This window comes from Lynx canadensis, chromosome D2 (assembly GCF_007474595.2).
Source record: "Lynx canadensis isolate LIC74 chromosome D2, mLynCan4.pri.v2, whole genome shotgun sequence".
Classification (NCBI taxonomy): domain Eukaryota; kingdom Metazoa; phylum Chordata; class Mammalia; order Carnivora; family Felidae; genus Lynx; species Lynx canadensis.
In genome coordinates this window covers 48,609,171-48,636,971 of record NC_044313.2, presented here as the reverse complement: position 1 = coordinate 48,636,971, position 27,801 = coordinate 48,609,171, and positions in this window count along the sequence as shown.

Here is a 27,801-nt window from a genome sequence, read left to right as displayed (position 1 = left end):
GCAAGGATTCTTGAACTGCCATCTTCCAGGTGGGTGGAGGGGAGGCTGGCCAGGCCAGCTGGGCCCCTGCCGCCCTGGTGCCCATTTCATCAATGCCTGCTTTTGTCTTGAGCATTCGGCAAGCAGGTGAGTTCATTTTCCATTAAGGACAATTATCTCTCTTCATTTGCATATGCTAAATGTGACATTTAAGGGAGCAGTTCCTCCCCACCCCAAACAGGATGAAAGTCCTCTGACAGGCAGGCAACCTGCGGGTTCGGGGGCAGAGGTGTAATTGGCTCTTATTAAGGGAAGATGCCGGGAGATACAGGTTTTGAAATGCAAATGATGGCATCCCTCCTTCCACTGGGACTGAATGGGGAATGATGAGGGCCCGGCTGGTGGCTTCCCAGCTCCTGTCTGTCCACATCTGGGCAGGACAGGCCTCCTGACCCACATCATAAGAGAGACAGAAGCTAAGCAGAGGCGGGGAGGCTCGCCACTTCCTGTGTGGGGGGAGTGCACAGACACGCACATCACTGCCCTCCCCAGCAGGCTCGCCCCACCTCAGCCCGCCTGCTACTCCAGCCGCTCCTCCCTGCCCGTCGGAGCCAAGCAGATTCCACTGGCGAAAGTGGGGTCCGTTGGCGTGATCGGCCTCTGCTCAGAAACCCCCGCCAACAGCCTCATCGGCGGCTACCGCCAAATTTCAGCCATGACAAGGAAGAAGCCAGGAGGCCCTAAAATACCCCACCCCACATCGGGCCTCCGCCAGTCTCTGTGCTCGGGATGTGCTTCCCCTTCCCCCCACCTGGCAAACCCTCGCTTATCTCAGCCAGCTCAGAGGGTACCTCCTCTAGGAAACCCGTGGCCCAGTGGCCCAGGCCGAATTAACGATGGCCTCCTTTGTCCATGGCCCTGGCCTCATCACTGGGACTGAGAGCCTCTGAAAGCAGGTACAATTCGGATTCATCCCTGTGTGCCAACGTCTGCTCAGAGCCGGGTCTTCAAAGGAGCTCGTTTGGTGGACGCACGGAAGGAGGCATGGATGGATGGACGGATGCCTTGTCATCATAAAACTTTACCCCGCACTTGCCTTCATGATTACTTGCTGCACCTGTCATTGCACTGGCGGGGGAAAGTGAGGCTGGATGGCATGGAGACTCTACCCCCAACTCCGTGAGGGAACGTGCATAAGCAGGGCCTGGAACACCGTTCCTGACTCCCCACTCAAGTTGGATTATCATCGCTTGGCATCAAAGACTTCAAAAGTGAGGGGAGCTTTCCATCTGGGCGCCTTATCACGTGGGACTCACAGGCCCTGACGTCCTGCGCCTCTTCAGAGCCAGCCACCGGGACTGAGGCTTACCTTGAGGACACTGTCCCCGCTCCCATAGATCACTGACTCCCACCTGGCTGCTACACAAGCAACCACGGTGAAGCCAGAGGCCTTCCCCAGCCCGACGCTGCAGAATAAAAACCACAGACCCCAGGAGAGGAAACGCCTGCCTGTAACCTTCCTCTGCCCCCAGTATCCAGAGCCGTCCTCTGCCTTGGGGAGCCCGGTGAGGGGAGCGGAGGGACAACAGAGGGGACGCTGGACTCTGCCCCCTAAAACCCTGACACCAGCCCCCAGCTCTGCCTGAGTCACACTTTCTTGCCACCTGCACCTGCCTCCTTCCTACTGTAGCAGACGCTCGGCGGGCAGAGTCAGGGTTCAACTTCCACTTTGCTGTTCATGATCTGTGAGACCTTGGGCAAGTATGGAACCTGTCAGAGCCTCAGCTTTCCCTTCTGTAAGCGGGGATGGCAAGGCCTTTCACAGAGAATTATTCCCCTATTAGTTAGGCTAATCGATGTGAAGACCCCAGCAGGTGGTGGGTGCTCAGGGAAGCTCTTTTCCCGTCCCTTCTCCTCCCCTCTGATCTTTAAGGTGAGAGCTCAGAGGGAAGGAGCCCTATATCCCTAGGCGGGACAGTGGGGAGGGCTGGCACCAGGCCCGAGTGTCCTGCTCCCCCGACCCCAACACAGAGCGAGCACATAGGAAGTTGGCAAAAACCATAGGCTCTTCCACTCCCCAGACTCCCAGAGATGTGTTCCATAAAAAGCAGGTGTTTGGGATTCAGAGCTCCCAATGGACACATTAGGACAGATCTAGATAACAAGACTAGAGAAAAATCTGGGCCTGGTAGTGACTCCGAGCTCCCCGGTTGCCTGACAGCCAGTGAGATCACAGAACGGAAGGGCCACACAGCGATTCCCTCACTTGACCACGCGTTCCAATTGCCCGGGAGCTCTTAACATCTCCCAGGGCTCAGCCATACCCCAGACCAATTAAATCAGAATGCCTGGGGGAAGGAGCTGGGCATCAGGATGCTTTGGCATCCCGAGGGGGTTCTAGCGTGACTCAAACTTCGGGAACCACAGGGCCACAGGACAGGATAGTGATTGTGGGCGGCTGGCCAAGACTGGACGCTGTTCAGAGTGCTTTCTTATCTGTGGCCTCATCTGCCATCATCGGCCGGCTGAGGAGCCGCATCATTCCACCCGTTGCACAGAGGAGGAAAGGGAGGCCTAGGATGTGGCCATGTCTCCTGAGGCGACCATTGATGAGTCTGAACAAAAGCTCAGTCTCCTCCCAACCCTTGAAGCTGGACTCTTCCTACATCGGCACAGGGGGCCCGGGTTTAGTCATGAAGAGACAAGGATCCCGACTTCCAGGGGCCGCTGGGTTCTGGGTTGGTTCTCCCAACCTTTCCTGGGAGGAGGTTCTGATGGCGGTGGGCAGGGCACAGCAGAAGTGTCCCCGAGGCAGGCAGGGAGGACTTCACACACTGGATGCAGGCCAGCACTCTGGGCCAGCTCATGACTTGGCCCCAAGTAGGCCCTGGCTCAAGCCCAGGGACTTCTCCCATCTGACTTCATCCTGTGGTGTGCGGGGGTCTGTTCCAGGACGGTGGGGCCCAGACACCGCCTCTTTATCTGAGTCTTTCCTGACACTTCTCTGATAACAAAGAAGGAAGCTTAACAAGGAGCGGAAGGTTTATGGGGGGATTTCAACTTCTTCCTCTAGGTCTGTGTCGGAAACACAGCCGTTCACATAAAGCCCCGGGCACCACTGGCGGGGAAATCAGAGGGGCCCACGGCAGCTCCGGGGCTGGCTTTGCTCCCACCACCCCTGCCGGTCCTCAAAGCCGGTCAGCCGCCGCCTTTCCAGCCCACCCCCCTCCCTGGCCCATCCATTTCAGGGGACAGACGAAGGGGGCGAAGACAAGGGCATCAGCCAATTTGCACAGCACAGAATGATGCAGTGCCTAGCAGCCGCCCAGACCAGAGTTCACATCCCAGCTCTGCCTTATCCTCTTTGCTGCGTGGCCTCGGACAAGTTGCCTCACCCTTGCAAGCCTTGAAGCTCTCCGCTATAAAACGGTGTGGCTAATAATCCTCACCTCCCAGTAGCTGGGAGACTGGGGTTAAACAGCATCCATGCTGGTTGCGGGATCCCAGACACGTTATTTGACGTCCCTTCGCCACAGCAAAGCCCACCTTTAACGTGGGAACGATGAGGCCTATTCACCGAGGTGGAGAGAGGACTACATCCATTAAATGAGCTCTTGCACGTAAAGAGCTTAGAGCAATGTCTGGCCTCGCCCAAGCATGCCTGGCACACAGTAGTCCCTCAAGAAATATCTGCTTCCTTCCTCACCTTGCAGGCACTTTCAGGATGTGGCCACGTGTGGTCAGCTGCCTTCCTCTGGTGCCCAGTGACTGGCTCTGAGCCATCTCCTTAAAAAATTGGAAATCTTGCCCACTTACTCTTCTCCCTTTTCATAAAGCAATCACAGAACAGAGGCAGTGACCTTGGGCAACCTTGCACTGCAATGCTTTCCAAAAGGCGGAGCCCCATCAGTCACCGCAGGAGAGCTTGGCGCCCCCACGCACCCCCCCCCCCCTCCCTCCAGTGGCCGGGCCCATCTGAGCAGGGGTGGTCTTTGGGGCTCTAGTTTGGTTTGATTTTTTTTTTTTTTTTTTATGTGGAAGATGCATCCCAGAGCAGAAAGAACAGTGAGGGCTTACATGCCCTGAGTAGTGAAGAAATCATGGAGACTTTTTTTCAAACTCCAACAACAGTTATTAAACGGGTACCAGTCTGGGCACACTGGCGTGTTTCCTCTGATCCAAGTACAGCCCTGAGGGGAAGAGCTCCCAGCAGTTCCAGAGAGGAGTCCGAGGATCAGAGACTCAGTGACTGCCCTCGGAGAAGTGGATTAGAGGAGACTTCAAACCCAGGACCTGTGACTCTGTGTCCCCGTTCTGTCCTCATCGTGCCACACTCTCCAGAGATAGGCTAGAAGTGCCCTCAGACGTGTTGGGCTCAGGCTTGCTGAGCCCTGCTGGATTTCAGGTCAGAATAAGCACCATGTCTAACAATTCAAGCTGCCAGAGACGAACAGTGCTACCTTCAGGGGAATGAGCTCCCTGTTCCCAGGGGAATGCAAGCTGGGGCTGTGAAAGGGAGCAAGGCAGTTTCCAAGATCCAGTAAAGGAAAGACCAAGGTCCTTTCTGACTGAGCATCTGTGACCCCAGGAAATTCCCTCATTCAACGAGTGTTCCTTCAGCACCCTCTCGGCTGTGGCCTGGGCTCTGGGACACAGGACAGACAGGTCAGGAAATGCTTTTGCACCTTGGAGCTTACATTCTAGTTAGGGTAGTGAGGAGTTCAGCAAAACGTGTAAGCGCCTTGAAGAAAGCAAATATGGCAACGGGATGGAGCGTGGGTGGGGTTGGTAGAATGGTCAGGGAGGGCCTCTTTGAAGACTGAAAAGGCGACAGCCCACAGGACGCGGGCGAAGAGAATGCCACACAGCAGATACGCTCAGACGCCAGGCACCCAGAGGCCAGGAGGTGGGACCGGTAGGGAAGTTGGGGAAGAGAGGAGAGAGGGGCACAGTGGGGCCGGAGTCACGGGGGACAAGCAGGAGCGTATCACGCGGGCCGCACCCACTAGGTCTGGGGCGCAGGTCCCACAAGGGTGCCCTGCTCTGACTTGTTTGTAAATCTCTTTCTGGCAGCTGTGTGGAGAAGGAAGCAGAGGACTGGACTCCCGAGGCCCTGTTAGGAGGCCGGTTTAGCCACCTGGCAGGCAGAAGATGAGGGGTGGACAGGAATGGTGACAGTGGAGGCAGCAAGGTAGGGACAGATTCGGGACCCAGGTGGAATCAACAGAATCGGTTGTCAACGGCAAGGAGAAGGGCAGAATCAAGAGTGAGCCAGGGGGATGTGAGCCAGGGTTGGGAAGAAAACACGAGTCCAACTTAAGCCATGATCATTTTGGATGGGATACCCTCTGAGGGTCTGCCCAGCCATCTGGGGTTGGTACATGCCCTCCCTGGAGGGTCAGCGGCATATGGCTAGCAGGGACCCAGAGAATGTAGGGGCCTGAGGGCATTCAGAGTCAGAGGAGGGTTCAAATCCCAGCTCTGCCATTTACTCGGGTGTGACAACAGAAAAGCCACTTATGCATTGATTTGTTGAGCATCGCTTTCCTTCTCCCTGGAGTGGGAATAGCAACTATCTATCTCCTAAGGCTATTATGGAGATTAAACATGCCCAACTCCCTCCAACTTTCCCTTCCATTATGGCATCTCAGAAGCAGGCTTCCTGGACTGGAGTGAGCTCCCTGCTAAGTCATCCCATCCTAGAGTTTGTCACACTGGGTGGTAATGGATGGGCGATGGGCATATCTCTGACTGTTGTGTTCATCATATCCCCAAGAGAATGGCACAGTGTTAGGCGTGATGCTGATGCTCAGTAAACTATTGAATGAATGGATAAATGGATGATTGAACGAATGGATCAATGAGTGAATGAATGAGTGGATGAATGAGTGAATGAATGAATGAACAGATGAATGAATGCTTGAATTAAAGAATGGAGAGGTGGATAGCTGAAAGAATGAGTGAATGAATGGATGGATGAATGAATGAGTGAATAAATGAATGGATAGATAAATGGATGAGTGGATGAATGTATGAATGAGCAAATAGATGGTTGAAAGAATAAGTGAATGAATGAACGGATGAATGAATGAGAAGCTGTCTCCTCAGGCCAGCTCTCTAGACTGATACCTCTCAAAGACTTGTCACTCTCTGCACCAACCATGCAAGGTAACAGGGCTGGGCCGGGGCTGGGCAAGAACCCCAACTTGGACCTGACCTGCACCTGATCACTCGGGACTCTGTGTAATTCCACAGTTGGCTGGGAAGCCAACTCCCAGAGTCTGAGCTAAAAGAAAAAGTCACATCAGGAAAACCTCCCCAGTCCCAAACATTTCCCCCATTCAGACCTGGGTCCAGAGGCACCACTGAATAGGCAGAAATCTAGGGCACCGGAGTCCCGGCTGCCCACTGTACAAATGGAAAACCTGAAGCCAGGGAGGGTGGGGACTTCCTGAGACCAAACGGCCTTACAGTGGCTGGTACCACAGGCCAGGTTTCCTGACTCCTAGGCCCTATGCGATGTGCGAGGGGAGAATTAGGGCAGGAAGCTGTGGGGACCGGGCCTCCCCACGGCAGCTTGGGGCCTGACAGGCTGCCCAGGCCAGAGAACCGCCTCCGAGCCTCCTCCAGCAACCCCAGCTCTCGCAGACGCCCCGCTGCCTTTCGGAAGCAGCCAGCTCCAAGCAGGCAGATGGCCGGCAGGCCACTCGCCCAGCCCTCGGGCCCAGATGGCGGTCCCGGCACTAGGTGGGACGTCGTCGCAGCAGCAGCAACAGGAACTGCTCGCCAAGGCCGCCGGAGGCCCATCAGAGAGGGAGGAGCACTGGGTGCAACCTCACGGCCGCCCTGCCTTGCCTCCTGGGGCCTGGCATTGCTCAGAGGCTGGGGAGGCTGGGAGCACAGAGGCACGGGCCGGCCCAGCACTGTGCAGACTGAGCCTGGGCACGATTGTTCAGGGTGGCACCACTCAGTGGGGGCACAGGCCAGAATGGGCAGCTCCGCCCAGGGACAGTCCCCACCCCTTTCTGTCTGCTTATCTATATCTAAAAGAAGTAGGTCTTTCATGCTGCCCAGAAGCTAAAGAGCCCCCTTCAGGCCTTGGCGTCTCCAACGAGATCTCTCAGGGTCGTGAAGAATAATCATAATAGTGACAATAATCAGCCACATTTCTTGAGGGTCTACTATGCACTGCATGCTATTCTAAGAACTCTACAAGTATAGACGCCGTCCGTGTAACAACTCTGTGAGGCAAGGCTGTGATTATCCCATTTTGCAGATGAGAAAATGGAGGCTCAGAGAGACGTAATTTGCCCAAATCACCCGGCTAGGAAATGGCAAAGCCAGGATTCACACCCAGGTGGCCTGGCTCTGGAGCCCCTGTTCTTAAGCCTCCCCACAGTTCTGACTGGGCCCCGCTGCTAAGTCCTACACAGCACAATGCGGGGGAGGGGGGGCATAGGACACCCTATCTTAAATGCAGAAGTGTGATTTTGCCAGATTCTGGGCGGCCTGTTACAAGTGCTCACCCATGCTGGTTGGCATTCTCCGGGCAGAGGCCTCCCGCAAAGGGCCAGGGTAAGCCCAGGTAGGTCCTAAGAGGTAAACGGAACGGGCAGCTGAGGACAGGCCATGGGTGTCTCTGGAAGAAGGCACGGGGGGCCCTAAAAAAGCCAATATACACATCAGCATACAAACATATGCTAAACACTTACACACTGGAATGCTCAAGAGCATCCCCTCACAGACGTGTGAACCTGTGTGCACACAGGCCAGACACACACCCAGGCCATTCTGGGGGGCAGCAGGACGCCGTGATGACCACATGACAAGCCTGTGTCCCGTAGACCACAAGAGGGGAGTCTCGTCTGGCTGTCGCCCTCCAGGACAGCATGAGGCAGTCCCTTCCCCTCGCTGAGCCTCAGTGTCCCCACCAGTGCAAGGTAGGGGTTGCCCGAGGCCATCTCCAAGGTCTTAGGCTCCATGCCACCTGGACGGTCACCTGCGACTCTCTGTCCCCAGAGCCCGGCAGGGAGCTGTGACTCAGCAGCAAGAAGCAAAGAAGGAGCCCCTCCCCCACCCCATACACACAAAGGGCATCTTGTTACCGGGGCCTGCCAGCAAAGCCCAGAGGGCCGGGGAGGTGAGAATCCGGGGGCAGCCTGTGTGGGCAGGGCTGGGGCAGGGCTGAGGGAGGGCGGGAGAGGGCTGCCCAGCCAGGGCTGCTGGCTGACACCCAGTGGGGCAAGGTGCTCTGAGTGGGCAGCCCCAGTGGGTGGCCTCTGGATGAGGCTGGGCACCCCAGGCTCCTGCAGGACACCCTGTCTATTAAGTTCCCTTTTTTATTTTTAAGTTACAGTCTACATGAGCTTTGCTCTCCCAGCAGCAGCTGCAGACATGGAATTTCCCAGCGGTGTGGGGGAAACCCACAGCCCAGGGCTTCAACTCAGAGCCTATAAGTCTCCATCCTGCAGGCTCTGGGGTGTGAGGACCCTTTGAGGAAGATCACAGCCAAGTTCTTTCCCTGTCTGTAAGATGGGATGCTGGGCTGGGGAGGGTGGGCACTCCTTCAGGCCAGCAGTCACCTCACCAGGAAACCCCAACCAGGTAAGGGCACTCTGGAGTCATACCTGCTCTCACTGCTGCTACTCGTTCTGACACTGCCCTGCCGTGGGATCCTGGGCGAACCACTCCCGCTATCTGGCCTCAGTTTCCCCGTAAAATGGCAGTGGTGAGAGGCAAGAGGGAACCCGATAGAACAGTCTTCCCGGGAGTTGCTCGGTAATCCTCCTTCCATGTGTCCTATGCAGGGACATGAGGCGCTCATTCAAGGGCACATAAGTGAGAGGGTCGGTCTAGAGTGCCGCACGCCTGTGTACGTGCGTGCGTGTGTGCACAGGTGAAACGTGTATATGGACAGGCAGGTGTGTCCCCCCCACGGGCGTGTCCATCCTTCAGGCCATGCAGTCCAGGCAGAGCAGGGCCCAGATGCAAAGCGTCGCTAAGACTGCTCTCCCTCTGGACGCTAGTGACAGATCTGTGAATTCAGGTAAGCCGTGTCCCTGAAGAATAGACTGGCCGCGCCAGACACATCTCCCCTAAGCACAGCTCGCGGTTAGCTGCCTGTCTGTCCCAGGCCACAGTGCTGCCGCCTGGTTCTATTGCCAGGGGCACATATACTGTAGCCACCTAGATGATGCCCCCAGAGTTGCACCCACACCATGGCACCATGAAATTTTACATTCCGATATCTCATCTCCCCAGGACCCGACTCATCCCCAACTCCCCCAGGAAAGAGCCCTTGCGCTCTGTCGGGAGAATATACATGAGAGGCTATTCCACACTGCAAAGTGCTGTGTGAGCTGGCGATTCTGCCGGATCCTCAAAATACCACCCACCTTACAAGCTTCTTATTCCCGTTTGACAGATGAAGAAACTGAGGCCCCGAGGAGTGAAATAAAAGATCCAGGACCTGGGGGATTTGATAAGGGGACGTGAGCACCAGGCTCGTGGTTAGAAGCATATTCAAGAGCCAGACCCGCCTTGGAGAGGTGTGGGCAATGACCCCCAGAAGCCCCAGCTGAGCGCATGAACACAGTGAGCAGAGATGCCCTCTCTGAGCTGTGGGCAGAGGGGCAGCCAAGGCCCCCTACGCAGGCGGAGGAAATCGAGAAGCTTGTGTGCCGACACTCTCCGCACCCACCATGGGTCCCGGAAGAGGCTGGCACAGAGGACTTTCTCTCGGGGCTTTCAGTGACCAACACTGGGGGGTTGGCCTTGGGGGCCGAGAGGACGTAAAGCCCCATGTGGGCAGGCACTTCCCGGGGAAAGCAGGCTGGTATGGGAGGGCTGCGGAGTTCTACCAATACAACTTCCACAGGCAGCCACCTCTGATGCGTCACAAAAACAGCTGCAACTTGGGAGTTCCTACTCCGTAGGACTCACTTTAAATTTATTTTTTACCTAGCAAATAATTCACTGAAGGCCTTCAAAGTGCCAGCCCCTGCCTCCATGGAGCTCACAGTCCAATGGGGGAGGCCAACCCTAAACAGAGACTCACGCCAGAACCGGTGACCAAGGAGGGCTTCCTGGAGGCGAGGGCATTGAGCCCAGACCTTCTGAAGGATGAGTAGGAGCTAGCCAGGCAAAACCCGTTAGACAAAAAGGACCCAAGACAGGAGGGGGGTGGGCACATCGGCACCCATAATCTCCACAGTAACCTTATAAGATGGGAGAAGATGTCCATTTCACGACTGAGGAATCCGAAACGCCAAGAGCTGGGTCACCACAGACCCCACACATCCGGCTGGGGCGCATCACCCAGACCCTGAACCACGTCTCCAATCCCCCAAAGCCTGGCACCTGAGCCCTGGAGCTAAGAAGCAAAGGCTATGGAGGAAGAGGCCATGTCTGTTTGTGCCTGCAGCCCACATGAGTGGAGGTGAGCGAGGCCCCTCCTTGCAGGTGAGGACCCAGATACGCTCTCTTGCCAGAGTGGGGTGGTGGCCCCACGACAGGGCCAGGCATGTCCCCACACAGCTTTAGAACTGCTCACAACGTCCAGCGAGACCTCGCTCCAGAGTCATGAGCCCATCACCACCCTTCAGCCTGCGTAAAGCGTGGTGGCTTCCGTTTCTCGCGGACACGATTATGAGGACCACAGATCCTGTGGGGTCAGCAGAGGGGAGACCCGGGGCACGCAGAAGCCTTCTCCAAGCCAGGCTTCCCGGAGGGAGTGGCCTTAAGAACCAAGAGGACTTGGAAAGGGCCAAAACGGAGCCGAGGAGGGAACCCCAGGCATGGGGAATGGAAAGCAGAAACATGGTGGTGGGAGTGGCAGAGCCCGTGGGGATCCGTGAGCGGTGCTCCGTATCTGAAGCGTCCAGGACTCTCAGGGACCACTAGGGCCCCCACACCAGAACTGCCCCAGGACGTTCCTGTACCAGACCCAGAATCAGCAGAGCCCAAAGGGCACAGTAAGAAGACGCGGCCTCGCCTTCGGCTCGTGGAACTCCTCTCGGCGCAGGGAACAGTGCAGGGAACGACGCTGGGCTCAGGGATACGGCTTTGGACTCCCAGCCTCAATCCCTGCCCTCAGAAAGCTTACAGTGTAGCAGAGATCACAGGCGTTAAGGGAGCAAGAAAGCATCACAAGCTTACAAAAGGAGCATCCTTCCTTCAATCAGTCGGCCATTCCTTCGTTCAAGGGCTTCGCTCCGGTGATAGAACGGTGAACAAGCAGGTGGCGTGGTGGGGGCCATCCTCACGGGGCTGAGAGTACGCAGAGTGGCACCCGCACCCCACCCCATGTCAGAGCCAGAGAACTGGGGCAGGAGAAGAGGGAAAGAAAGCACAGGGCCAGAGGAGCTAACAGGGGGAGGCAGGGAGGCCCCTCCCATTACACTCTGCTGACTTCTACCCTTAGGCCAGAGCCTCGGAAGCCACGCCCAGCCTGTGGCCAGCGACTCTGACACAGCAGGGCTGCAAGACCTCTAGGCCACTCCTCAGAGTCCTGACGGAAGATCCGATGGACATCAGCATCCCTGGGCCTTCTCCTAATGACCACAGACGTTCCCAGAACACAGATACCCACATCTAACTTCCATAAAAGCTTCTCTTGCTTACAAAGGCCCCTCCAAAGGGCCCCGGGCTGCCTCTGCTTGTGACTTGAGGATGGAGAAGAGGTTGTTCTGGCTCTCTGGGGAGGAGGTCGCTTCGGGCTGGGTGGCACAGGAGGCTCTGTTCTCTCAGAGCCTTATCCTCAAGGCAGTCAGAGGAGTCCTTGGCCGGCCCTCAGGGATCTCCACAAGGACCCACTGAGCCCCCTTTATCCCCAGAGCCCAGCTCTGAGTCCTCACTCCTGCCATATTGCCTCACACCCTGTGTTCCCTTCTTCATGTGGGCGCTCCGTAGGACCCTGAGCTGGTTAGAGTCTGTCTCCACCCTGCCCCGGCCTATCAGCTTCCATCACTCTCTTCTCATTAGCTAACAGATCGGTCCAGCCCCCACCTCCACGCCCAACTCAAGTACCTAAAATGCCTCTTAAGTCCATGTCCCGGGTTTCTACTAACCCCGGAGGCCACACCAGACCCACGCGACATTAGACGTGCTCCTCAAACAGGAGTGGCTAATAACTGTCATCCCACGAATCAACTCCCAACTCATCGGCATCTGCCTCCTGGAGGACTGTGCGTTGAGAAGGATTCTGCTGCTCTCCGTGGGCTCGGCGGAGACGAGTGTCATGATGGATTAGTGATGTCTGCTGTGAGCACAATATGGGAAGAACGTGTCACGGGTTTGCCACACCAGGCAAGATTCCTTAGCCATTTTGGGAGATGCAAATACGGAAAGTATCCGTGCCCAAGCCCAGGCCCAGGCCCTAGCGTGTGTGGAACCCTTACTCTGCGCTCGGCCTTGGGCTGGACTCTGTGAGGAAAGCCAAGAGGAAGGAAAAGTTCTGCCGTTCGACCCAAGTCATTGACAGAGCAACTCACCAGTGGGGGGACGCTAAAAGCACTGGACTGAGTTTCCTCGTCTGTACAAGACAGACGAGGTCTGTCTTGGGTGGCTAGGCCCACCAAGAGTGAATGAGCAGTCAGAGCTGCGGGTCAGAGGACCAGTGAGCAACTGAGAAAGGAGAGAGAGAGAGAGAGAGAGAGAGAGAGAGAGAGAGAATGGGGTGGGCACCACACAGGCCAGAAGGTCAGGAACGCCCCCTGGGTCTGGTGAAAGGGGAACTGGGCTTTGCGGGTGGGGGGGAGGGGTTAAAGTGAGAGAGGTAGGAGGAGGAGCTGAGGGGAGTGACCCAGGGGCCAGGATTCAAACCCTGGTCTCCTGACTCCCCGTGTGGGTTCCATCTTTCAGGGCAGAGACTGAGGCTGACTTGGTCCAGTCCCCCATTTGCCTCCCAACCTCCTCTCCCCACCCCACTCCCTCTATAGGGACCTCAGAGAGGCTTCCCTGACCACTCAGACTAAAGGAGTCCCCATACACCCCATTATTCTCCACCCCAGCACATCCCAGGAGTGTCATGGCAATGCGTAATTCCTTCTTTTGTGTGTGTGTCTGTTCGGTGTGTTTTGTCCGTCTGTCCTAACGGGCTGTGCGCCCCACGAGGGTAAAGACCGTGTCCCATTCACTCTGTCTCCACACCTTGACACAGAGCAACAACAGAACGGGTGCAAATCAGAGCTGTTCCACGAATAAAGTGCAGTGGGCAGGGACCACACACGAGAACACCCGCAGGGCCAACCGCGTAAAAAAAGTGAGCTGGACAGGTGTAAGAATCCAGTTCAGATACTGCCCACCTGGCACGTTCTCCACGTCATGCTCAGGGCAGGTACCTCTGTGGCACCTTACGTTGTGTTCATTTGACATGTATGCAAATTGCTTGCTTGTGAACACATATCCCCAAAGAAATATGGCCTTCTCCATCTTGCGAAAACACACGACACTCTGTCCTTTTTTATCTTCCTACCTTCGCTGGAATGTGAAGACAAATATTTCCCTGCTACGCAAACAACAGGCCAAGTGTGATGATGCATGGTGACCACAAGTTGGCCTCATACGGTGCAGGCAGGGGTACTCCAGGTGTGTCCCTGGGCCAGCAGCATCCACAGCACCTGGGAAGCTGTTAGAAATGTAAATTCTCGGGCCCACTCTGGACCCACTGAAATATAAACTCTAGGGTAGAGCCCAGCAAGCTGTGTTTGAACAAGCAAGTGATTCTCTGGCACACTCACGTTTAAGACCCACAGCAGCAGAGAGCGGTGGGGTCTGCCCCTGAAAAAGGTTCAGAGAGGTTAAGCAACTTGCCCTAGGTCACACAGAAAGTGACCCAGAGTCTGCCTCCTTGGTCAGGGCCACAACAAGTTGGAGGGCACATGTACTGCCCAAGGGGGCCCCCCACTTCTCAGCTCCAGCCCACAGATGCTACATAGGAATGTGAGCCCAGTGTGGCCAAATCTCCCCCATTTTTCAAGGAAGTTGCAAATGCACAAATCTCCCCCATTTTTCAAGGAAGTTGCAAATGCACATTTTCACATGAAATGTCTTCATTCCTCAGTACTGGCTGTTTTCTTAATCCCACATAGACCAAACAAATTGTCTACAAGTCAAGGCCAGCCGAGGCATAGCCAGAGTGTGACCTGATGGGTGGAGACTTCTCCCCACAGGGAAAGCCCCAGAAAGATACTGTGGGTCCCTGCTGTCCTGCCTACATGGGCCTGGCTCTGAAGGCTGGGCCCAGACGCCAAGTTACCCTGGGACTGAGAGACCCCAATTAATACTGTGTAAGGCCACTTCTGAGTCCTCAAATTCCAGACGAGGCCCACAGGCCCACACCTATCTGGGTCAGAGGATGAACAAGATAGGGCAGCCAAAATTCTAGGCCCTGATGATGTAGGTCCAGAGCAGGGCTCGGGGTGGACAGAGAGCAAACTCTTCTTTTCTGAGCCTCTGTTCCATGTCAAGTCCAGTGTGCAGGGCTCACAACCATTTTCTCCTTAGTATCTGCAACCACTGCACAAGGGAAGGGTCGTTTTGCACATTTTAAAGAAGAAGAAAGAGGTTCAGAGAGGTTAAGCGACTTGCCGTAGGTCACACAGAAACTGAAGAAAGCCAGGCTATGAACATACATTTACCGGCCTCCCAACCCATGTTGATCCAGTCTTCCGAACCACCTGCCAGCTGAAAGATGAGGAGGCTGGAAAATGGCCACGGTTGGCCCCCTGCTCCCAGAGTCTGCCTCCTTGGTCAGGGCCACAACCAATGCCACTACTCCAGGACCAGGAAACCAAATCCAGCAAACAGGCATAGGCAGTGGGGCTGCAGAAGAAGGCGAGGTTGGGGAGAAGGCAGCAAACCTGTGCCCTGCTTCAGCTTCAGGGGGATCTGTCCCTGCACGCAAAGCTCCAGCCTGGAGCTGGAAGGAGCAGGGCCAGTGCTGGCAGGGCTCCGGACCCAGCCGAGCAGCAGGGGCTTGAGTTACAGCCTGGCCTGGCCTCACCAGCCTTTTTCCTGAAGACCTGTCATCAGCATTGGCCCTGGGGCGGACCCCTGTGAGGGTGTGTGGTTGCCAGGGAAGAAATGCCCGATTCCTGCTCTTGTCTCTGACCCCACGAGGCAGGTCCTTCTCGGTGCGAGAAGCCCCCAGAATGTCTGGGCTAGCCCAGGCCTTCTCCCCAGGCTCAAGAGTTCATGAGGGGCACTCGCAGGCCAGGCCCAGAGTGCCCTCCCCACAGCGGGGGGTTCACCCAGCCTGGTTCCTGGTCAGACTCCGCTCCTCTCTGCTCTCGCCAGGCATGAGTCAGCGTTGTGAGCCTGCGTGTGGCCACAGCTGGCTGGACGCTAAGGCCAGCCAGGCCAGACCCTGGAGGTCTGCTGGGGCCGGGGGGCCTCACTAATGGGGAGAGATGGCCCTGAATGACCCACAAGATCACACAAGGGAAAGGAAAAAGGACCAAGTAAAGAACTAAGCACAAAGCAAGAATCTCAAAGCTTAAAGTGGCAGAAGCAAATTCAGAGTCCGGAAAATGGTCACATAACAGACTTGCGCACACACACACTGGCCACCAGCCCGGACACAGACGCACGCCCTTGTGTATCCCACACTCCAGACAGGCACCCGGGCACACACAACCCATATGCACGGGTCCTCCCAGCGGCCCTGCCTCTGCAGCACACATCACAGAGGGGGAGCCGGCACAGGGAAATGAACCCACGCGGCAGATGCTCACATGCCTCGCCTTTCCATGGCGTACGGCTTTTGTCAAGCCCAGGGAAATCAGACTCCCAGCCCTCAGCATGCGTGTGCAGATAGGTCTGGGAACTTCAGGTCACACCCGCTCCCGCTGACGGCCGCGATGCCCGTGAGGGCCGTGGTCAAGGACAGCCCGGCGATCGGGGTGCCGCGCACCCCACCCGCGCCGGGCGCCCAGCCTGCCCCGCGGCCCGCCCCAGCCGGCCGGGCTTCTGCGGCCCGCCGGGAGGTCGCGGAGCCGAGCGCGGCCAGGAAGTCAGCTCGGAGTGACAGCTCCCCCACGCTGTTTGTTTATTCATGACTCATTCGTCTCCACAGACGGGCTCTTCTTTCTTTCGGGAGGAGGGAAGAAAGGAGCGGGCGGGCGGGCGGGCGGCGCGCGGGAGGGGGACGGGAAGGGGGAGAGCCAGACGCCACAATAAACAATGAGGCAGCTGAGCCGGGCCGGGCGGGGGAGCCGCGCGGGGCGAGGGGCGCGGGGCCCGGGGCGCCCGGGGCAGAGGCGCCCCCCACCACCCCCTCCCTCCCCCCCCTCCCCCCCCCCCCCCCCCCCCCCCCCGCCCCCGATCGGCCGGCCGGGGCTCCCGCGCGGAAGGTCCCCCGCTCCGCCCGCCCGGCTGGGTCCGGCCCGGCCCGGCCCGCCGCCACCTCCCGGCGACCGGGCTGCAGCAGTAATTGGATCCGCGCCGCCTCCTCCCTGCTCCCCGCCCCCAATCGGGGAGCCGGATAAATGCCGGGTACCTTGGCAAAACAGTCGGATCCAAACCTATTATTTGGCTAATGGGCTTCCCTCGTGCGGCGCGGCCCCGCCCTGCAGGCCACCCCTCCCCCACCCGGGGGCCGGTCCCCGCGCCCCCCACGCCCGCCCGCCGCAGGAGGGGCTCGGCCCGGCTCCGGATAACTGGAGGAAGCGCGGTTCCGAGGCTTCAAGGGCCTCATTGTTCTGCCTCGAGGGGCACATTGAAAATGCTCCAGGATTTGCTTCCTGTGAAAACAGCCTGGGAGGGAGGGGGCGATTCACGGTGGAAAGACATTATCCTCCTGGAAGCTGCCCAGATTACGCAGGGAGAAAAGGGTTGTTTTGATTGTTGCTGGCGCTTTCTTTCCTTCTTCCTTTTTCTTCCTTTCTTTCTTTTTCCTTTTTTCCCTCCCCTCCTTCGCTACCCTCCCCCGGGCCAAAGATGAATCTTTACGGCTGTTGAGCAAGTTGGAAATGTGGGGCTGTTTTCTGCATAAATAAGGCTGCTGAATGGCAGAGCCAGATATAAAGTCTGATTCAGAGAAATTCAAAAGAACGCAGGGGCGATGAGGTGGGCAAATCCAAGAAACTCATTTCCCCAGCATGCCCCTCTGAGTCACATCTTGCACCATGAGGGGAAAACACATCACGCCACAATATGTCACATGCCTGCAGCAAAGGAACAGGCCCGGTGGCAGTGTGGCTGCTTCTTCCACAGCCTGGGTCAGCACGTCCAGTCTCACGCGGGCCCAAGGTCAGCTGCCAGCAGGGGTCAGCCCCACGGAGGGGCCCCTCCAGAACCCTGCTCTCCCCCCTCCTACCTGAATGACCTTGGACAGTAATAATAGTAATGGGGACACTCAGCACAGCACTTCCTACGTGCCGGGCCCTGTTCCGCATGTGTTGCATTTATCATCTTATTTAATCCTCATCTCAACCCTATAAAGCAGGTGCTTTTATGATCTCTACTTCCGGGTGAGGAAGCTGAGTCCAGAAAGGTTCAGGCGCTGCCTGATGTCACACAGCTAAGTAGGCTGGGGGCCAACCTGGCAGGCCGGCTGTAGAACGGGTGGATGATCTTGGCCACTGTGCTGATGCTTCTGAACCTCACGCTCCTGACCAGGAAGTGGAGACAAGGACACAGGCCTCACTCAGCAGGAGGCTGGGAGGACGCATTAAGAGCTCCCTCCAAGCCCCCTCTGCCCCCCGCCCAGGGCTGTTGCTGGACACTTCTGGGCCTTAGCTCCTTTTGGTGCCGTCATTATTTTCATGTAAACGAGGGGGCCAAATAAGGACAGTGTCTTCCTAAAGTTTAGGATTGTCTTGAGGGCTGGTGGAGACTGAGCAGTCATCCCTGGCCCAGTGTCTGCCCTTCCCAGATGCCCTTTGAGTATTTCTTTTCTTCTCTTTTCCTTTGCCTACTTCTTCTCACCCAACCTGGAAGATTCTTCTTGGCTAAAACTTCTCCCACCTACTGTCCATCAGAGAACCACACACATGCTTCTGTCTGAATCCTCACCCGCTATTGCCCGCCCGTATCAAACTGTGTGGAATTTCCCACAGACCCAGAGCACTGGCCCGACCTGGGCCCAGCCTGAGCGCCCTATTTTCCACTGCAGCTCACTCCCCCCGCTGCCAGCCCCGCTCTGCCCGCAGAATTCTGGGACAATCCGTCATACCCTGCCCTGCTGCTGCTTTTTTCCATGGCCTCATCACCCTCTCGTATACTCTGAGATTCACTTCTTGTCTGTCGTGTTAGTCGTTCTGTCTCTCCCCCGACCCCCAGCTATATCATAAGCCCCGTGAGGGCAGGGGTTATGGTTTTGTTCATTGATATGTCCTAAGTACAGAGAACACTTCCTGTCTCGTCAAAAACCTCCATAAATACTCGTGGAATGAACGACGGGCCTCGGCACAGCTGTGCCCTCTTGCTGTGCTCTCTTTCCCTTCTCCTCAGGGAAACTCCTGCTCATCCCATAGGCCCCCGCCTCTCTGAAAGCTTGCCCCCCTGCCTCGTGCCCCTTCCTCCTTGGTGGTGGCTCCAGGGCACCCTCTTTTGGTCACTTCCCCCTGCTCTGTACCTCACCGTGCCTGACCCACCCCGTTCCCAGCCTCCCTTCTGGAACTCACTTCCTTTAACAACACCACCTCTATCCTTGGCCTTCCTCCAGTGGAAACCTTTTGTAATACCTCATCCCCCGAGTGCTCTCTGGGGAGGGTGTTTCTGCCCCATCTCGCTTCCCTGAGTGGCACCCCCCAGCGTCCCCACACTCTCTTCATGCCCCTGCAGGTGTTTCAGACCATGATTCCATCAAGGCCACATGACGGAGGTTTTCCCCCTTGGCATTTATGCCACATGACTCCACCACCATCTCCCTCTTTTCACCCTCAGACTCCACTTTGCCAGTCCCCCACTTGACACTTCTGGCCACCTAGCCCCGGACCACTGTCTCTCCTCCCCACCCCACCCCCCCAAGGCGTGCCATCAGCTTGGTAGCCTTCAGCATCCGTGTGAGTGACGTCAACAGCTAGACTCTCCCGAGCTTCAGCTTCCTCTCTCCAGGGACCTTCTCCTGGACCCAAGTTCACTCCTGACCCCCCACCTTCGACCAGACCATCACTCAGCCTCTCGTCTTCTTCCATTTTAACCCCACCATTGCTTTCTCCTCATGACCTCTGTCTGTTCTGCCCCCTTCCGTTTCTAGAGTCACCAGCCTTCATCAGAAACATTAAGGTCTTCGGATGTGACCTTCTGTCTCTGCCCGGTCTCCAAACACAGCCCCACACCTGGCCAGATGACCCTCTGGCTGGAATCAGAGGGCAAGAAGGTCCCTCTTCCTTCCAGAGGAGCCACCCTCCCAGTTGTGTGCCAGGCCCACCCCCTCTAGAATGCCCATCAGTCACCCTGGAATCTCCCTCCCCGTCAGGAGCCCCGCTGCAGTCCCCACAGTTACACGCATGCTCACTGCAGCCACACCTCCTGACATCACACTTTCTGTGGAGCCTCCTACCACCCGCCCATCCTTAATCTCCTGTGGGGCCTTCCCTTCCTCCACCCACCCCTAAAGTCAGGGTCAGTGGGGAGGGGTCCCCACCTCCCTTTCGAGGTCTTCCTGTGCCATCTGGCTCCCCCGTCCGTGCCCACCATGACCACGTGCCCATCGTTGCCAAATCTACTTTCTAGCTCAAGGCCTCTCCCCCACCCGCCCTCCAGACCCCGGGTCTCCAACCGCCCCCCGGGATCCTGTCGCCGCCTTCACACACACATCACTGGCACCCAAGACTCACCCTGTCTCAACCTGAGATCAGCCTTGAGTTTGCCCTGCCCGCTGGATTCCGTCAGCCGGCTGCACCCCTGCTGGGCTTCTGACAAGGCCGGCCTTGACTCTGCCTCTCCCTCATCCCGCCTGGCATCAGTCACCAGGTCCTGACAACTTGCCCTCCTAGATGTTTCCCCACGCAGTCCTCTCCCCTCCATCCCCACACTACCACAGCCCAAGGTCAAGCCCTCCTCCCCTCCCCCTGGGTTATTACAACAGGCTCCCCAGCCTCCTGCCTCGGCTCCCTCTGAGTCAGCCGCCTCGCTACTGCCAGGACCATATTTTAAAACACAAATCCAAACAAGCCACTCTGCAGCTTAAAAAAAACCTGTAGATGAACTCACACTGCAAAGGGTGACCCATCGGGCTCCAGACATGCCCCCCCCCCCCCCCACTGAGCCTTCCAGTATCTGCTCATTCCAGCCTTGAGCTGGGGTATGTGTTATCACAGCATAAAGCAGCCCTCACTTCGCGCAGCTTCATGCCGCCCTGGTTTTGTCCACGCGGTTTCGCCTGCTGACGGTACCCTGCCACGTTTTCGGTCAGCTTAATTCTCTCTCATCTTTCAAGACTCATCCCAGGCGCCTCCTCTTCCGGGAAGCCTTCACTGCCTACCCCTCCTCCCACTGGGGCTAGACCCTCTGCTCTGGGTGTAGGATTTTTCTGTTAAAAACAGTTGTTTAGCGGGGCCTTCTCTCCACAAATTATGAGTCATTCTCGATACCTGTATTCTCAGCACCCAGAACCTATTAGGTGCTCACGGAGGTTAAATGGAGGGAAGAAGGATGCCGGGCACAGGGTGGGTGCCCAGAGGCTCAGGGTGGCTCCTTCCTCCACCCTCTGAAAGTCTTGAAAATGTTACATTTCCAGTGGGGGAGGGGTGAGCTGAGGGTTACCATCGCAGCTCTTAAAACAGAAATACCATGTAATTTGGGGCCAAATCTCAAATCTCAATTTTGGCCAAATCTTCCACCTAATGGCTCAGCCCCGGCTTTCCTTTGGTGTCTCTGACCGTCCCCTTCTTCCCACCCATCCTTGGCTCCAGGGGCTCCCCACCACACTCTTCCTTAACTCAGTTTAGTCCCCAGGCAAAGGGAAGACGCCCACCAGGAAACCGGATGTGGAGCTCTCCTCTTGGCTCTGCCACTCACCCCCGGGCTGGGCCTCAGTTTCCCCCGTGCGGAGTGAAGGATACAGCCAGGGGATCCCTGGGGCTGTTTAGCTCTACAGGTAGAATCTCTGCAGGCTGTGAGTGAAGGTGGGGCCTGGAAGTCACCAAGGGATTCATAGGAAGTCTGCGTCCCCAAAGACACACCCTCTCTCTGCCCTCCTCCGCGTGCATCTACCTCTGGCCGCAAGACATCTCTAGTCGTTAAAAATAAACACAAGCCAGAGCCGTCCGGAGGGAGAGGGGGCCATTTCTGTTGCGGGCACTGAGCTGGAGTCTAATCCGGGAAAAGCACACAGAGACGTGGCTTGGCCCATCCAAGCCGGCCTGACCCCAGAGATGTAGGTCGGCCCTCGTGACGGCGGCATGGGAGGGTTCCAGGCCAACACCGCAGAGCGGGAGGTGCGTGCTCAGATGACCAGGATCGGCCGGGTTTGGTGGAGGGCGAGAGGCGCGTGGCCCCAGGAAGAAGCGGGCTGCCACCACGCGGGGGACCAACCTGCGCCCACCACCATCGCTGTCCTGAGTGGCCGGGCTTGGGGCACTGGGGACAAGCTCAACAGCGCAGGCAGGATGTGAAGATGGGGCAGGGAGCAGGCAGTGTCGAGGAGGGCCAAGCATGCTCTTGACCGTGTCACTGGCCTGCTAACAGCCCTCCTTGGCTCCCTGCTGTCGAGTGGATAAAGTCCAGACTCCACGGGCTGGCATGCAAACCCCCTCTCCCCCGACGCTGACCCCGGGGTGACTCCTCCATTCCGCCATCCCTGGGCTGCCCGCCCTCCCTCTCGGGGCCTGGGTGTCAGTCTCCTAGACGGCTCGCCACTCCACAAACGTTCCAGGTGCTCCCGCTCCACAATGGCCTTGCACGTGCCCTGCCCGGTGCCCGAGACACCCTTCCCGTCCCTCCCCAGCCTCGACTTTATCTCCTCTTCATGGAAAACCCCTTCTTGTTCTTTCAGACCCTCACCTGATGTCCCTTTTCTTGAGACACAAGACCCGAGCTGGTATCTGACGAGCTGCCTGTGGCCTGCAGAGCGGAACTCTGTATTCACAACAAACGGGCACACGAAGCTGTGCTCCAACAGAGACGAAGTGGTCCCTGTCATCTGGGAAGGGCATCCCCACCCCGTCCCCGTAGTGCCACTTGATTCTCAGCCTGTGGAGTGGGAAGGAACCCCACAAGTGACCAGCGGGCCCCTGAGGCTCAGAAACCTCAGGGGACTTGTCCGCGGCCACACGGTCACCGGCTAGCCATGTCCCACGCAAGGCTGGCTCTAGGTTCCAGACGCCGCAGGCTGGACTCCCAGTTCTGACTTCGTTTGCCTGTCTTCCTGCCACCCGCCTTGTCTTCTCAGGTGATACTCTCACTCCTTGAGGGCAGGGCCTTGCCCGGGTGTCATGGTGTCCCCTACAGCACGGAGCTAGGTGTTCAGTGTGCAAGTCTAAGGGTTTCCAGACAAAGACCAGGACTCAGCAGTACGGGGACAACAGAGAGATGGGGGCCCTATGGCGCTCCCCAGAGCAGCGTGTCTGGACAAGTGAGAGAGAGGGCAGCGGGCAGCCTCGGGTTGGCAGGGCGAGCCCCCCCCCCCCACCGTGGTAAGGGGGCGGGGGTCACTGGACAGTGTGGAGAGAGGGATGCATTGAAGTTCCCCTGGCCAGAGCCCCGAAGAAGGAGCCATCACTGCAAGAGGGAATTCCCAATTCAGACAAGAACCCACACTCCCCCCGGCTCAGCTGGAGCCACAAGGCCCACTCTCCTGAGGAGAGGCTGGGCAGAAATAACGACTCCACGGTGGCCACTTGAATGTGTCCCTCCTTGGGGCTGTTGGCAGCCCGGGGTTGGAAAAGCCTTGGCTCTCTGGGAGGCTAGGAACCGAAGGTCCTCACAGACCAGAGACAGAAAGAGTAGAGAGCTGGTCCTCCGGTAGCCTTGGCCCTGGGAGTCCCGCATCTCGCTAGACCCTACGGAGAGAGGAGCCGCTCTCTCCGAGGCCTTGGCCCCGCCCTGCTCCGGGGAGCCACACACACACACGGGCAGACAGCTCCTCACGCTGAGCCAGCGTGTCAGCAGTTCTGGACACATGGAGAGGTCTGGATTTACCGAGATAGTCTGTGAGGAGAGCCAACGGGAGGGGGAAGGAGATGCCTCTGAGGGGCCCACCGGGGCAGCAGCCTGGGCGCCCGGCCATGCAGGGAGCTCTTAGCAGGCTGCATTCCTCACGTGCTGCGGGGAGCTCCCCGGTCAGGGGCAGGTGGACCTTTGCACTTGCTCCTCCCCTGTCACCAGCATGGATCACACAGAGACTTGGGCTCCAGCGGGGGTCCCAGGTCCAGCCGTTGCCAAGACACCTGCCAAGAGAACAACATGCCCCAGATCCACGTGGGTCCAGCAGGGTTCTCCACAGCCACTCCCTGGCCGGGCCTGCCGGGCCCTGCACCTTTGACCCCAGCTCCCCTCTCCCCCTTATCTCTCAGGCTGAGGGCCTCCTGGATCACCACTTCCAGATACTCGCACAGACTGTTTCCCCCACTTGGATTAGGATGGCCGGGTATAATACAGGATGGCCAGTCACCTATGAATTTCAGATTAACAATAAATGAGTGTTTGGTATAAGTATGTCCCACACAATACTTGGGACATACTTATACTAAAAACTTGTCCAAAATGTAACTGGGCAGCCCGTATTTATCTGTTAGATTTGGCAACCCTAACTTGGACGCCTTGTCCCTCCAGCCCAACCCCAATGATAGGTGCTCTTCCCCATACCTACTGGGTGGGGCCTGCTGGCTTTGCCTCCCCGGGGCCTCTGCCTTTTATCCTAGTCCAGTTTATCTGCTGCTATGTAATGAACGACTCTGAAGCTTCCTGCCTTAAAGTATAAACGATGCTATTACACCTTGCGGTTTCGTAGGTCAGGGATTCCGGAAGGGCTCAGCTGGGCGACTCTCCTAAGTCCACCTGGTGTGGATGGAAGTCACTTACGTGGTATTCAGCTGGTGGACGGGTCCATCTGAAGGGCCTGTGCTGACTGTATTCACATGGCTGGTGCCTTGGCAAGAATCCCTGGGAGGCAGAGCTCAGAGGGGACTGTCCTCCAGAGCACCGGCATGTGGTCTCCATAGCACAGAAGCTTTGGGCTAGTCCGACTTCTTCCATGGAAGCTCAAGGCTCCCATATAGAGTGTCTTGGGAGGCCCAGGGAGGCTGCCTGCAAGGCTTCTTATAGCCCAGCTTCAGAGGCCTCAAACTTCTGCCATGTTCTATTGGCCAAGGGGACACTCAGGCCAGCTCAGAGTCAAGGGTCAAAAATTCGACTACACCTCTCGGCAGGAGGAATAGCAAAAAACGCTACAGCGTCTTAAACCTATCACAAACCACCCCTCTCCATCTCTGGCACATGGCCCCGGCTCCTACCCGCCTCTCTTGCCTATACCCTCTCGGGTCTCCTGACCAGCCTCCCTGCCTCTGCCTTCTCATGCATCCTTCTACTCAGCTACCGTAATACTTCATTTTTCCAAGATGTCAGTCTGACCTTGTCACATTCGTTACATAGGCATTTTCAGTGGATCCTTTGTAGACTCTAAGCTCTACAAGGGTAGGCACCAAGTCCTTTTTATTTCCCACCGGGTAGTTCGTGCTCAGTAAATATCAGTGAAACAAATGCCTGAGTGAATAAGCTATAGGATAATGTGCAGACTCCATAGCCCGATTTTCACAAGTTTTTACAATAGCTCCCCACCCATCTTGGCACCCTGCTTGCATCCCATAGTACTCTGTCAACATTCCTCAAACACGCTTCTTCCCTGTCACCTCTCGTCGGCTGTTCCCTTGGCATCCTGTTTTGCCTACCTTGTAAACTCCTATGCATCCCTCATCGCCCTGCCCAGGTATCACCTCCTCTCACCAAGCTCTCCTGCCCCACTTTTCATAGTTTTTCCCACATCAGTAATATATTTGTCTCCAGTGTGAATTCCCACCCGGTTCTAGCTTCTCAAACACATGGCAGGAGCGAAGGGCTTCTTCCGATTATGGACAGCTTACCACTACGTCACGCGTGTTAACAGACACTTATGTAAAGCGAACAGAGTGTCTCCCACTTCTCTCTGCCTAGGCCGCATCCTCCAAGGCCACAAGTAAGCTTTACCTCTAATAGCAGATCTTTCTTGACCACCACTTCCTGCAAATGCGCCCTGTGGGCTATCTGGCTTTGACTTCCCGCTGCAAAAAGCCTGCACTCGTTTGACACTTACTGTATACTATATTCCCCGGGAACTCCCAGCGAGCCAGGCCCATACTACCTGCTAGGGACTGTCCCCTGCTGCACAGAATTCACAGTCTGGTGGGAAAGGTGGACAAGGAAATAAGGCATGGCAACGCAGAGCCATGTTTGTCCGGAGGGGGGGCCCAGGAGGGGGCCCCCCAATCCCGATCTGAGCTGGGGGAGGTTTCCAGGGAAATGATGTCTAAATTGAGATCCACAGGAAAGCAGGAATTGGCAAGAGTGCTTCAGACAGAGGGAACAGCATGGTCCAAGGTCTGGAGGTAAGAAACCTGTTCAAGAGATAGTGTAAAGATATATTTTGGCTGCAACATAAAGCAGAGAGTGGGGGAGAGTTAAGGCAGGAGAGGAAACCGGGGGCCAGATAATGAAGGGCCTTACACATCCAATAAGACATTTGGGCTTCGACACAGAGGACAAACATACCAATTAATAAGAATACAGCTGACCTCTGTTGACCAAGCACTATGTGCCAGATTGCTTAGCTAGTCAGTCGTCCTGATGATGCTTTTATTTTTATTTATTTTTTTTTTAATTTTTTTTTTTTAACGTTTATTTATTTTTGAGACAGCGAGAGACAAAGCATGAACGGGGGAGGGTCAGAGAGAGGGAGACACAGAATCTGGAACAGGCTCTGGGCTCTGAGCCATCAGCACAGAGCCCGACGCGGGGCTCGAACTCATGGACCGTGAGATCGTGACCTGAGCCGAAGTCGGCTGCTTAACCGACTGAGCCACCCAGGTGCCCCCTGATGATGCTTTTAGATGGGCGCTGTGATGATCACTGGCCACTCTCATAAGAGGCGGCCGACTTAAAGCTCCTTCTGCACTTCCCCTGAAGCCACACACCTGGTGAGAGACAGAGCCAGGGTTTCAGCCCAGGCTGCCTGACCCCAAAAGCCCTGTTACTGATGGAGTAAGCTCCGTGGATGGGGAACAGGACATTCGTGGCCTTTCATCTGGATGGGACACGGCACTGCCATCGCGGGAGCCAGAGAAACCCTGAGACTCCCCGAGTGCTTGCTGTGCTAAGTGTCCCATCCATAAAATAAGGAGTTTGGACAACTCGAGCCGCTACCAGGACGGGGCCCTCTCCAAGTCTCCCTCTACTTCAGCCTGCCAGTCAGTCCCCAGAAGGCCACGCTCAGACTTGCTCTTCCCTGGGCTCCCCCAGGACACCTGGCCTAGGGCCAGGCCCCAGAAGGGCCTCAAGAATACTCGACCTGAGTCTGTTTCAGCAGAGCAAACTCAGAGAACCCAACCTCCATTTTTTACCAGGTGCCTCTGAGCAAACAGACACTCTTCACCCAACAGCTTCCTGCTAGAGTTCAGACAGGGGAGGAGGGACAGGGTCAGCCGGCGAGCACCCCTGTGCTGGTGCCCAGAATGGGCACATCCGCTGTCTTGGGACCAGGTGCAGGTCGCCTTCCCCAGAAGGACACAGAGGTTTGGAGACGGGGGCGGGGCTGGCCCAGGTCAGTGGCAGGTTGGGTCTGGATGTAGTCTGGCCCCTGCCCCAGAAGCTAGCGGTTCCCTCTGATCTCATATCCTTAGTGTGCCAACTGAGAGGCTGACCGTGGTGACCGGGTCATCATCCAAGGCACTGCCATTGTCACCCCAGTCATTAAGAAAGAGGGAGCAAGTAGCCCATGTGTCTCAGCATCTACAAAACACTGCCAAGGGCTCTGGGCTGCCCGTGATGAAAGCAGGAAACTTTGGCCATAGATCAAAGCCCTTCAAAATGGCAAGGGTGGAGGGAAGAAAGGCATGCGGCCAGCTGAGTCTGGGTTCAAATTCTGCTGGGCATTCCTAGCCAGGACCTGGGGCAAGGGTTGTTTCCTCATTTAGGGATGGGGATTATTACTTATTTCACTAGTTGTGATAATGGCCTGATGCTCACAGAAGACAGCGCCCGTGTATCAGACATGCGGGCCCCATGTGAGGTCAGGTCTGCTTTATCCCAGAGCCACTGAGCAGGCAAGTCCCCTGGGGCTTTGGTCAAACCTCAGATTCTGCGGGGTCCTGGGTGGCTCCGTCGGTTGAGGGTCCGACTCTTGATTTTGGCTCGGGTCATGACCCCAGGGTCGCGGGATCGAGCCTCATAAGGCTTATAAGATTTTTCTCTCTCCTTGTGTCCCTCTCTCCCACTCACTCTCTCTGCCTGTAAAATAAAATAATGAAAAGAAAAGAAAAGAAAAAGACAGATTCTGACTTAGTAAGCCTGGGATAGAGCCTGAGCTTCCGCATTTCTAACTAGTTCCCAGGTGACACTCTGTCGCTGGTCTATGAACCACACCGGTGAGAACACAGGCTGAAGATGTTTCAGTAAGAGCTTCAACAGAAGAGATAAGAGTGGGAAAGAACTTAAGAAAAATGGAGATTGAGTAGTGGGGTAAAAGGAGTTCATTATACGGTCTCTACTTTTTTGGTACATGGTGGGGGGGGGGCAGAGGAAATGGGGAGTGCCTGCTAATGGGCAAAAGGTTTCTTTGGGGCATGAGGAAATGTCCTAAAATTAGATTATGGTGCTGCTTGCACAACTCTGCCAATACACTAA